At 47.3% G+C, this 12903-nt stretch overlaps 3 pseudogenes; 2 read left to right on the forward strand and 1 right to left on the reverse strand.

The window, feature by feature from the left end:
* Positions 1 to 581: 581 nt before the first annotated feature.
* Positions 582 to 1341, forward strand: LOC121364347 (annotated as a pseudogene).
* Positions 1342 to 7137: 5796 nt separating this feature from the next.
* LOC121364345 lies at positions 7138 to 7884 on the reverse strand (annotated as a pseudogene).
* A 2286-nt stretch (positions 7885 to 10170) lies between these two features.
* On the forward strand, positions 10171 to 12187 carry LOC121364346 (annotated as a pseudogene).
* The last annotated feature ends 716 nt before the right edge of the window (positions 12188 to 12903 follow it).

The raw sequence follows: 12903 nt of genomic DNA on the forward strand, positions 1-12903 counted from the left end.
ATAAAGGATGACTTGGAGGCCCAGGTCTGGATGCACAACATTAATGAGTCTAAAGAAGAAGAGGAGGTGGCTTACAAAAGGAACCAGGAGCAGCCACTAAGATGCAGTGCAGCTCCTGCAGGGTGTCCATCTGACTCTCATGCTGAGGGAGAGAGGGCAACACACCCCCACTACACCAGCCTGTGGACATATAGAGAACAGGAGATAAGAAGGAGCAGAGTAGAATATGGAAAGAACATCAAAAGCTCTGTCATGTCCCCTCACGTTGCAGTTATTAGGCTTGTGAGCAAGAAGCACAAGAGTGGTGCCCATTTCCTGACAACTTTGCCATAAACAATCCAATCAGAAATGACCCAAGTGACCATCACCTGACCACAAGGGATGCCACCAGCCCTTGATCAGAGCGTTCTGCCTGTGCTGACGTTTTCTGCCTCGGAAATCACTGACCATCTCATCACAGCAATTACAGAAAGAGACCTTCATATAGGAAGTCATATGGCAGAAGCCAGGAAATGAAAAGGCAGCAGTGCAGGAAACCAGGACACAGCCCCTACCATTAACTGGGATGGTTAGCATTTGCCATGAGCTGGTCACAAAATAACCACTTCCACAAAGGAGCGTCTGAGCCTGAGGCAGGCCAGGACTGCTATAAAAGGCAGCCCAAGTCTCTGCTCTCTCATCCACTTCTCTCACCTCCTCCTCCTCAGGAATCAGGTGAGTGCAAAGCCTCTTCTCCTGCTGCTGCTTCAAGAGCAGCTCTTGCCTGGCTGGAGGTCTCAGCTCAGAGGGGCTGTCGGAGCCCAGGGCTGGCAGCTGCTAGTGCTGGGAGAGGGCAGGGGAGAGAAGGTCTTGTGCAGAGAGAGAGAGGCTGGGACTGGGCTGAGGTGGCTCCTGGGCTTTGAGCTGGGCAGTGCAATGTGGGCCAGGAGGTGCCTTGGCTGCAGGGGGTTTGGGTGCAGTGCTGCTTCTCATGTGTCCTCACTCTGTGCTTCTCGCTGTCCTCTGTGCCAGGTGCACCTGTGAGCCCCAGCCATGTCCTGCTGCAAGCCCTGCGACCCTTGCTGCCAGCCCTGCGGCCCCTGCCCGCTGGCCAGCAGCTGCAATGAGTGCTGTGTCAGGCAGTGCCAGAGCTCCCACGTTGTCATCGAGCCCTCCCCTGTGCTGGTGACCCTGCCTGGCCCCATCCTCAGCTCCTTCCCACAGAACACCGCCGTGGGATCCTCCACCTCTGCTGCTGTTGGCAACATCCTCAGCTGTGGCGGAGTGCCCATCAGCTCTGGGGGTTTTGACCTCTCCTGCATCACCAACTCCTTTGGTAGCAGCAGGTGCCGTCCCTGCTAAATCTACTGGCAACATCCTCGGGCAAGAACCTCCACAACCTCAGGACCTGGTTCTGAGCAGGAGATAGAGCTTTGGGACATTATAATTAGAGTTTCAATCTGCTGTCCCCTTCTTCTCCTGTCTCGTCTTCATCTCTTTCTTTTGCTATCTGTGTCTCTCCAGATCAACATGGGAGAACTTGTTGCCCTTCCTCTTCCTCCCTCTTTAGAGTGGGCAGATGGACAACCTGCAGGAACTCTACTGCATCTTATTGGTCTTCCAAGTGCTCTTTGTGAGGCACCTTCTTTTCCTCTCTAGTCTTAATAAAGTTGTTTTGCAACCAAGCCATGGCCTCCAAATCCTCCTTGTTTCCACGGGAACTCTTCCAGTCAACTCAAGGAAAAAGTTGGAGAAAACAAGTGTTGCAACTCCCTGCAGTGAATTTCACTTCATGCCTTTTCTTTTGGAGCTGTCAAAATCTTCCCTGGCTACCCCACAGAGAATGGTCTTCAGGGAAACCTGGCTTTGAAGGGTCGCAGCAATAGAGATGGGAAACAAAGTTCTGGGGACAGCCCACAACCTCACCTCTGCCTTCTCCTCCTCTCCATCATACGGTCTACAGGTCTGTGGTCAGCACAGATGGTCATAGACAGATGAGATATGCAACCCATATACTTCTTCATCACCTGGCTGTCTTCCAGACATGCAAGGCTGAGGTGAATCACAAGCTGATATCAATATCTGCCATATTCAGGCTACGCAGTCGCAGTCCCCATTCCTGTGAACCAAACACCCCATGGGCTACTGCCTGGCTGGGCTCTTGGTCTTGCTTGGAGAAAGGCTTCTTCATTTTTGGGTTCTCTTTTTGTTTTTGTTCCCTTGTCTCAGAGAGACTACAGGTAGCATGTCGGAACCCAGGACATCTCTCTGGATGCCCTGGATGGCTCAAAGCCCTGGCAGGGGCTTGGAGACTCTGCCAGGATGCCAAAGACACCTGGGAATTCGATCTCAACTCATGGAGCAAATTACCAACTTTATATGAAGAATTACAGGTCACAAAAGTTTAAGTAGCATAGCAGTAGCAATCACAGGGTGAAGGGAAAAATTTTGGAGCATGGTACAGGGGGGTTTAGAATTCTGCACATGGGGGTCAGGAGTTCCAAGATGGAGGGATTTGGGCGTGCCCCATCCTTCTTCTTTCTTCTCCCTGGCATCCATGTTCAGGATGATGTTGGCATTCACAGATTGGTTTAGAGTAGAAAGTCACTGTCTAGCATAGGTGATAGGTATTAGAACATAACTGTAAACATAGTATACGTAGTTTTTAGTATAAAAGATAGCACCAGCCCGAAAGGCGGAGAGTGTGCCTCAGACCAGCCTGCAGAACAGACCTTGGCAGGCCAGACAGAAAATGTTTGAGATAAAGAAATAATAAACAACCTTGAGAATGTGAACCTAAGACTTCTCAACTCCTTCTTCGGCTGCTGAGTTGGGGAAAAGAGACTTTTAACAGAGACACACCTCGGGATCTTCCCAACCAGACCAGACCAGAGGAGATCCCGAGAGTAGCGCTTTTGAGCTACCTGGAGGTGAATCGCACAAGTGCTGCCAGTCTCTGCAGGCAGCCATGCTCCAGCAAGCTGGTCAAGATGGATTAGCCCCCACTCCAAGAAAGAAGAATATGGAAACAGAAACTCTTTCTCTTTCATGGCACTTTTTTCTTTTCTTTGCCTTCTTCTCTCTTTTTCTTCACCTTTTGGTGAAGGTGGCATCTTGGCTTTGAAGGTAGTTACTTTGGATTTACAACTGTAGCCACCTCTAAAGACTGAATTTTACAATTAGAGACTTTTTTGAAATTAACTTTAAAAACTTTGCCAGCAGTGAAACAGCAAGCAAGTTCCTGGGGTCAAACCACCCTATGCTGCTGTGGACAGACCTGTCCTTTCCCCTCCACCACAAGCACAGTGCAGAGCACAGCAGCAGCATCAGGGGAGCCACACGAATGGCAGGAGGAAGCAGCAGCAGTGCAGACCCCACATGAGCTGGCAAGTCTTCATCAGCCACTAGAACTGCTCTACAGGTTTTTGCCTTTCCCAGCAGGATTTACGATTATCTTGTCTCTTTTTTCCCTGGACCAGAGGGTCACCTGCCATCTTGGAAGGAAAGGGTGTCATGCCATCTTCCCCTTGTCCCTCAAGCCATGCAGAGACCTTGGGAAGGATATTTCTGGAATTTCATGTCTCTTTTGGTTCCCATGGCTTTTTTGAGGTTCAGCACTTTTGTATCTAGCAGTAATTTACAGTTATTTTTTGCCTGTTCTGTTCATTGGGTTTTTTTCACTTATATCTACTCATATGTTGTTCTTTATTGGTGGAAAGGGGTTTATTGGAATTAAGGGAAGATTACTCATTTTAGATTGCCTGTTCTTTAAATTATCTTAAACCAAGACAACCCCCATCAGTGAAATTTAAAAAACCTTCTCTGTTCAATTTTCTTTGGGACAATTGCAGATTTTCGCTGGTAACTTAACCAGTTCTGTTGCAGAGTGAGATAATATTACTGAGTACTCTGCCTCCTGATAAATGAATTTTGTCTTTGCAAGCAGGCAGAGCATGGGGTGAAGGGCATTGAAGGAGAGTTGGATTTCCTAACTCAAACCCCTTGTCTGGAGAGTGAAGTGAAGTGATAACAGGCTCAGGGAGTCCTGCCTCCCTCTCTGCCTCCTCGGTTTTTACAGGTGGATCTAGTTAAGTGTGCAGGGAGGGTTTGGTTTTGCTGCATTAAACTCACAAGGGCTGAGGAGTGTGAAGTCATGTTTGAGGTCCACCTTTTCCTCAGGGCTGAAAAACTCTAATTAATTCTCTACACCTTCCCCAACAGTGTTAATTTGCAACTCCAAAGCTCTTTGGCTTTGGACAAGTTTTTTTAACTGGTTTTTCAGGTTTTGGGCTAGCTTCTTCTGGGCATTCCATTCTCAATCTGCCCTGAAGTGGACTATTGTTTCAGCCCCTAAGGATATTTGCAACTCAATCAGATCTTTCTGTTGCTGCTCCACAACATATTTCTCTTTGAGTTCAGCCTCCAGGGGTATGGATACCAGGCCTTTTCCCTTGCTGGAGTTCCCCCCATCTTTTGCCAAAGTTCCAGTTTTCTCTGCAACTAACTGCAAATTTTGCCAATTTTCCTTAGCCCACATCCCTCTTTATGAGGTTGGACAATGTTTATAAGCTTTTAGCAATTCTATCAGTGGATATGAGAAACAAGGTTCACTCTTTAAAATTTTTTAAAGTATAGTAAGGGATAAAAGGGACAGTACCCAGCACTGAGGTGCTTGGCAAACTGCCAGGAGCAGCTCATTAGCTTAAACGATTTTCTTACATACTTTTTCATTACACTGGTTAAATGCATATTCATGAGGATTACACATATTCAAACATTCATGTGGGTTTATATGTTCTGGGAATTTTTTTTGCTTGGCTCAACTTTTGACTTGTCTTCCTGCCATCCTGTAGATGAAATTCATATATTTAATTTCTTCTCCAAGCTCTGTTCCATTGTTTGACACTTTCTGATAACCTGGAGGGACAGTATTAAATCTCTCCTTGCATTTTTCTCTTGGTATTTATTCTCCTGGTTCTTTTCACTGTTATCATTCAGATAAGATACTCCACAAGTACATTGAATCAACATAGCTCTTAACATAAATAAAGGCATTTAACATTAACACATAGTCTGTTTTAATACTTTGCAAAAGACTAAGCTATATATAAGCTACATACTGCATACAAAAACTGACAGATTATACTATATTAAAGCAGTTAAAAGTAGTTACAAATCGTGCTATATTGAAATAATTGTGATTAATAATAATTTGCAAAAGCCAATACATAAATGCAAAAGCCGGCAATTACATAGTTATTTGTAACAGTGGAGAACAGGTCAGATCAGTTTTTTACCCAGTATTCTATGATCTTTTTGCTGGAGAATATCAGTTTCAAGCAAAAATTAATTTCTCCTTTTTTTGCAAAGAGCAGTTCTCTCTGTATAAAATACCTCTTCATCACCTCAAGAGTACCCTGCTCACTGTGCCAATTAAAATGTAAGGCCCTCAAAATCTCATTCAGTGTGGCACTTAAAAGAGCTTTGGTTTTTCATGTACTCTGAGTTAGACACACAGGAGAAACACCAAGAAGATATTCTCAAGAGGTCACAAAAAACAAGAAACCCTTTACTGCCAACTTTAGAAAATCAAAGAACTTTGACAAAAGGTTTCAAGCAGCATCCAGTCAACACAGAGCACTTCTCAAAGCATTAATCTATTCAATTTAACAGACTCTAAACCCATCTGATTTTAAGTTACTCAAAATTCTGAGGAGCAAATTAGAAGAAGAAGGGGAAAGAGAGAAAGAAAAAAAGGAATAGAAAGTAAAAAACACAGCTACGATTTCTGGTTCCAGTGGTGTTCAGCCTATAAAGATTCCAAGAACAGGTAGGGTCAAGATATGTGCTTGCCTTGTGTCTCACAAGGTTAAATACCCTTTTACTTTTCTGAGTCCTGGTGGGACTTCCAGCCATCTGACACTCTGGGGCTATTTTGGGTTGCAGGAGTAGGGTGTGGAGCATTGCCTCTGGTTTTCCAGGGATCGGCAGCCTCTGAAGGGCTGGGATACAAGTTGAGGGAATGGGGTGTATGGAGTAGGATATAGCCTCACCAGGGCAGAGCCCAAGCTGCCCCTTTCTCCACGCAAAATCACATTAAATACTTCAAGCCAGCAATCCTTCCAGTCTCTCACTTATGGGGCTGGGAACATCCTGATCTAGACAAAAGCACCTGTGATTCTGGCACCTGGGTGGAATTAGATTTTCTGTATGATCCATTCTAACCCAAACCATTCTATGACATCATGATCTGTGGGCTGTCTCTGGCAGACCATTTGTTCACCAGGTTGATCATCCTTTACCTGATACTCTTGGGCACTGGTTTGGTCAAAAGGGAAGATGATGCTCAGATAACATCCATCCATAAGTGGAAGAAATGTGAACCTTTAGTGAAACATTAAGTCATTTGCACAAACTCAACCAAAATTCATTTACCACTGCATACCCTGAGTATGGCTGATACCAATCCCAACTTGTGAATTGTCTCAGCCCTGCACTGTCTGTCAGCAGCTTTGCCTGCCTGTGCTGAGGGAGTGCATCTTATCTGCCTGTGCTTCTGTTTGCATGCCATGGAGCCTCAACCAGGTAAGCAAGTGGTGGAGAAGGAAGAGATGAGGCTGTGGGCTGGCCCCAGGAATTGTTTTTCCCTTCCCCATTCCCGCCACCCTTTGGAGGGAGTCTCACAGCCTTTGGCTGCTGAGAAGCTATGGATGACTTTGTCAGCTCTAAAGGTAAAGGCACAAAGGAAAATCTACTACAGGGAATCTCACCATTTTCTTTCTCCAGCTATTTTCCCTGAGCAGACTGAAAGAGTTGTTACAGAATGAAGGAGGACTCAGAGGCCCATACTTGGATGCAAAAAAGCTTTATTGAGTGTAGAGGAAAAAAATACTCAGAGTGGCTCAGAGAGGGCACCAGGAGCAGCCACTAAGATGCCGTGGGGGTGTCCCTCTGCTTGGCCTGCAGAGGGAGGGGAGGGCAACAGCTCTCCACTAGACTGGCTTGAGGAGACATGGAGAGCAAATGAAAGAGCAAAAGGAGAGAGGAGAATGGGGCAATGGCTTGACATTCTAATTAGAATGTCCCAAAGCTCTATCTCCTGACCAGGACAGGTGCTAAGGTCATGGAGGTTCTTGCCCAAGGATGTTGCCAGCCGATTTAGCAGGGACGACATCTGCTGCCACTGTAGCGGTTGGTGATGCAGGAGAGGTCAAAGCCCCCAGAGTTGATGGGCACTCCCTCAGAGCTGAGGATGCTGCCAACAGCAGCAGAGGTGGAGGATCCCACCACAGTGTTCTGTGGGAAGGAGCTGAGGATGGGGCCAGGCAGGGTCACCACCACGGGGGAGGGCTCAATGACAACGTGGGAGTCCTGGCACTGCCTGACACAGCACTCATTGCAGCTGTTGGCCAGCGGGGTGGGGCCGCAGGGCTGGCAGCAAGGGTTGCAAGGCTGGCAGGACATGGCTCGGGGTCACAGGTGCACCTGGCACAGAGGGCAGGGAGAAGCACAGAGTGAGGACACATGAGAAGCAGCACTGCACCCAAACCCCCTGCAGCCAAGGCACCTCCTGGCCCACATTGCACTGCCCAGCTCAAAGCCCAGGAGCCACCTCAGCCCAGTCCCAGCCTCTCTCTCTCTGCACAAGACCTTCTCTCCCCTGCCCTCTCCCAGCACAAGCAGCTCCCAGCCCTGGGCTCCAACAGCCCCTCTGAGCTGAGACCTCCAGCCAGGCTAGAGCTGCTCTTGAAGCAAGAAAGAGGTTTCCCACTCACCTGATTCCTGAGGAGAAGGTGAGAGAAGTGGATGAGAGAGCAGAGACTTGGGCTGCCTTTTATAGCAGTCCTGGCCTGCCTCAGGCCTAGAGGCCCCTTTGTGGAAGCCATAATTTTCTGACCAGCTCATTTCAGATGCAAACTATCCCAGCTAATAATGGGGCTGTGTCCTGTTTTCCTGCACTGCTCCCTTTTCATTTCCTAGTACATTCCACGTGGTTTCTTTTATGCAAAGTGTCAAGTAAGTGTCAAGATGAGAGGTTCAAGAATATTAGGGCAGAAAGACATTAGCACAGGCACAATGCTCAGATCAAGGGCTGGCAGCATCCCCTATGGGCAGGTGATGTGACCCTGTTTCATGCCTTTAGATTTGTTTATGGCAAAGTTGTCAGGAAAGGGGCACCACTTTTATGCTTCTCACCTTCATGCCCAAGATCTCCATTGTTTGGGCACATGACAGAGCTTTAGGTTGCTATTTCCTTCTTCCACTTTTCTCTTTCTTTTGCTTTCTTTATCTCCCCAGGCCAGTCTAGTGAGGACATGTTGCCCTCCCTCCTTCCACAGGAGAGGCTGATGGACAACCTGCAGAATCTCCACAGCATCTTAGTGTCTGCCCCTCATATTCCATGTGGGAACTATTCCAGTCTGCTCAGGAAAAAAGAGAAAGAAGACGGTGGGAGAACCTGCAGTGGGTTTTACTTTGTGCCTTTTCCCTTGGAGCTGATGAAGACATCCCCTGCTACTCTACAGCCAATGGCGATTAGACCACCAATCCAAAACATACTGGTAGTGGGGATAAAAAAAAACCAGTGTCTGGGAACAGCCCACAGCTTCATCTCTTCCTTTTTTTCTGTTCTGTTGTCTGGTGTACATGGACAGATATGTATCTCATACCTCCTTCAGTGCATGGCTAAAGGGCCCAGTTGCTGTTGCTATATTCAGTTCTCAGATATTTCACAAGTTGGAACTGGTACCAAGCATGCTCAAGCTATGCAAGTGTTGTGGTTTGATACTGGCCCAACACAAGGCACTCAGAAAAGTCACTCGCTCACCCTCCCCTGCTACAGCTGGGCAGTGGAGAGGGGGGAAAATGTAACAAAGAATTTATGAGTGAGATAAGAACCAGGAGAAAACACCTCAAGGGCAAAACAGGCTCAACTTAAAGTTGCAAAGTGACTTTATTACTACCAGAATCAGAGAAGGATAATGAAAAGCAAAATAATCCCTTTAAACACCTTTTTCTCCCCCAGCCCCTCTCTCCTTCCCACCAACAATGCAGGGAGACAGGGCATGGGGGTTTTTGGGTCAGTTCATCACCAAGATTTTCTTCCGCTGCTCCTGGAGAGGAGTCCAGAGAGACAGTTTTCCGTGCTGTTTCCCTCACATGTTCTCAATTCCTCCTCTTCCCTACAAAGACAAAAACTGTGTGACTTTGTTTTGATTTTCTTCTTAAATATGTCATCACAGAGGCATTACCGACCTCTCTCATTGGCCCAGTCTTGACCAGCAGCATGTTGATCTTCGGAGCTGTTAGTGATTGGCTCTTCCTATGTCCAGAAAACAAGGCTTCATCTGCTCCTAGTGAGACCCAAGCACTGGTCTCAGTTGCCAGCACTCAAATCATCTCCAGGTCCTCCTCACTCTGTGTGACCCCTCCACTGTCACCCTTTGTGCCTGACCTATGAGCCAGTTGCTCACCCATCACGCAATGTATTTATCCAGCTGTGTCCTGGACATTTTATCCAGAAGGATCCTATGAGAAACAGTATCAAAAACTTCACAGAATTGCATAAAAGATTGCATCAGTTGGCTACCATTCATCAGCTAGGTGGTTACCCTGTTGTGAAAGAAAATTAAGTTTGACAAGCAGGGCTTTCCTCTCATGAACTCACACTGGTTGTAAAAAATGACTGCCTTGTTAACCATGTGTTTCTGAATGCCTCCTAGAATTATCTTTGTGCCAATTTGACCAGGGATTTTACTACAAGCCTAGACTAACACACGTGTCTTCATGGAACAAACAAAAAACTGTACATTCAAATAAGGTCAGGAAACCTCATTATTTGAGAACTCTATTGTGGAGATGCAGTATGTCCCCTCACAGCGGACTCCTTGGGCACGTGGGAGAGAATACAAGAGCAGTGCCCAATTTCTGACAACTTTGCCACCACCAAGACCACAGGAATGACAAAGGTAAACACCACCTGCCCACAGGGGATGCCAACAACAATTAATCTGAGGCTTCTGCCTGTGCTGACGTCTTTCTGCCCTGAAATCCTTGATGCTGTCATCTTGACACTTACAGAAAGAGATCTTCATATAGGAAAGCACGCGGAATTAGCCAGGAAATGAAAAGGCAGCAGTGCAGGAAAACAGGACACAGCCCCATTATTAGCTGGGATAGTTTGCATCTGAAATGAGCTGGTCAGAAAATTATGACTTCCACTAAGGTGCCTCTGGGCCTGAGGCAGGCCAGGACTGCTATAAAAGGCAGCCCAAGTCTCTGCTCTCTCATCCACTTCTCTCACCTCCTCCTCCTCAGGAATCAGGTGAGTGCGAAGCCTCTTCTCCTGCTGCTGCTTCAAGAGCAGCTCTTGCCTGGCTGGAGGTCTCAGCTCAGAGGGGCTGTCGGAGCCCAGGGCTGGCAGCTGCTAGTCAAGTTACACAGGCTGTGGGGTCCCATCCTTAAGGTGCAGAAAACACTCAAAGTTCATAAATGCTCACAATTAAAAGGAATAGCAGAAGTCAGAGAGTCTGCATTTAAAAAAAAAAAAAGTTTTATTAGTAAATTACACACTTAGTGTGGATCTTGATGTGTTATAGTAATACCAGACCTACTATATAAGCACATGGCAGTGGATTTTGGATTAAGCAGCTTGGTGAAAGAGAAGAGAGAAATTAAAGAGGGGGAGATGAATTAATGGGAGAAAGACAGAAAGGAATATAGGGAAAGAAAGAGATAAAGAGAGAGAACCAGAGAGGAAAAAAAGTTCTGGAACAATCCAGTGGATGAGCTGTCAGTCTTGGCTTCAGCATCCATTGACCTGTGCTTGGATGTCCAAAGTCCTGAGGCCAGTGCCCAGATTTGGAGGGGATACCTTTTCATGAATAGGTTTGTCTGCCCCAAATATAGGTTTCTTGCTTTCTATGCAAATGACTGCTCATACAGTCTGTTCATTCAGACTTTTCTGGAAATGGGTCAGAAGCTTCAGGGGTCTTTGGTGACCTTGATCCCCCCCTATAGTTCATGTGCACATTGTGACCTCATTCGTCTCCTTTTATTGTCCCATGTTTTGCTTCTCTTCAGGATCTACAGCAAGGTTAGTTATTCCAGGAAAGTGCTGTCCTACCTCTGTATGGCCCCTTCTCCAGCCACATCCTGTTTTTTCTCACAGCATCTTCAGAAACTCCTGAAGGCACAGCTGGGCTTAAAATAACAGCTCAGGCAGACAGTGTCCCCATGGAGCTTGTTTGGTTCCTCCCATGCTCTTCCTGCCCAGAGTTCATGGCACAGACACCATCTGTGTCCATCTCACTAAGCACTGGTGTAGGATCACAGAAGAAAAGGGACTCTTATATGTCTCAAACCCACAGGTTGATGGCTGTGCAGCCACCTGAGGATTCTTACTAAGAAGCTGTGAGAACAAATGGGATGTGGCTGGAGAGGGGGCCATGTGGAGGCAGGATAGCACTTTTCTGAGACAAATGGCCTTGTTCTGCCTGGATACTCCATCAGCTGAATCAATGCTCGAGCCAGGACTGGTGGCCTGTCTTCCTTTCTTTCTCTGATTTAATGTCTCTTTCTTGCTTCACTTTCACTCTACCTTATGCTGACAATTGTCTTTGTTTAAAAGACAGGTGTCTGCCAAGGAAGGCAGGAACCTTCATGGAATGGAAATATTACATCCTTCCCTCCAAGTTATTATAACTTTGAAATTACGGGGCTGTCAGACAAAAATATAGGAAAAGGAACCGCAGTTCTTTACTAGAATATATATAACAAGGCAAAGAAACAACAACAGCAGCAGCAGCATCAAAGGGTTTGGGTGCAGTGCTGCTTCTCATTGCTGTCCTCACTCTGTGCTTCTCCCTGCCTTCCATCCTAGGTGCACCTGTGACCCCGAGCCATGTCCTGCCAGCCTTGCAACCCTTGCTGCCAGCCCTGCGGCCCCACCCCGCTGGCCAACAGCTGCAATGAGTGCTGTGTCAGGCAGTGCCAGGACTCCCATGTCGCCATCCAGCCCCCGGCTGTGGTGGTGACCCTGCCCGGGCCCATCCTCAGCTCCTTCCCACAGAACACCGCCGTGGGATCCTCCACCTCTGCTGCTGTTGGCAACATCCTCAGCTCTGAGGGAGTGCCCATCAATTCTGGTGGTTTTGACCTCTCCTGCATCACCAATCGCTATGGTGGCAGCAGATGCCGTCCCTGCTAAAACTGCCTAAAGTCTTTATGCAGGAACTTCCAAGACCTCAGCAGCTGGCTCTGGGCTGGAGATAGAGCTTTAAGACATGGTATTTAGTGTCTGAGCCATTGTTCCCTTCTTTTTGTCTTTCCTTTGCTCTCCATATCTCCCTAGGCCAGCCTAGGGGGACCTGTTGCCTTCCCTCCCTCTTTTGGGCAGGCAGAGGGACACCCTGCAGGAGATCCACTGCATCTTAGTGGCTGCTCCTGGTGCTTTCTGTGAGCCACCTCTGTTTCTACCTTACATTCATTAAAGTTGTTTTGCATCCGAGCCTTGGCCTCTAAGTTGTCCTTCTTTCCGTGGAAACTATTCCAGTCTGCTGAGGGTAAAAGGTGGAGGGGCAGAGTGTGGGAGTTCCTGTAGGGGATTTTCCTTTCTGCCTTTTCCATTGGAGTTGATGAAGAACATCCCTGGCTACTCCACAGCCAATGGCAAACAGGGAAAAGATGGCTCCAAAGGGTGGCAGGAATGGAGAAGGGAACAGCAATGTCTGGGACCAGCCCACATCTCTTCCTTCTCCTCTCCTTCGTTATCCAGTCTAAAGTCCCTGAGCAGCACATGTGGTCAAAGGCAGATGAGACAGGTACTTCATAGAGTCCTTTAGCACCAGGCAGGACACAGCTGCTGTCCAGACATGCAGGGCTGAGGTGATGCAGAAGATGGGATCAGTATCTGCCAATCAAGTT

Source organism: Pyrgilauda ruficollis, unplaced genomic scaffold, assembly GCF_017590135.1.
Source record: "Pyrgilauda ruficollis isolate IOZ18807 unplaced genomic scaffold, ASM1759013v1 scaffold800, whole genome shotgun sequence".
NCBI lineage: Eukaryota > Metazoa > Chordata > Aves > Passeriformes > Passeridae > Pyrgilauda > Pyrgilauda ruficollis.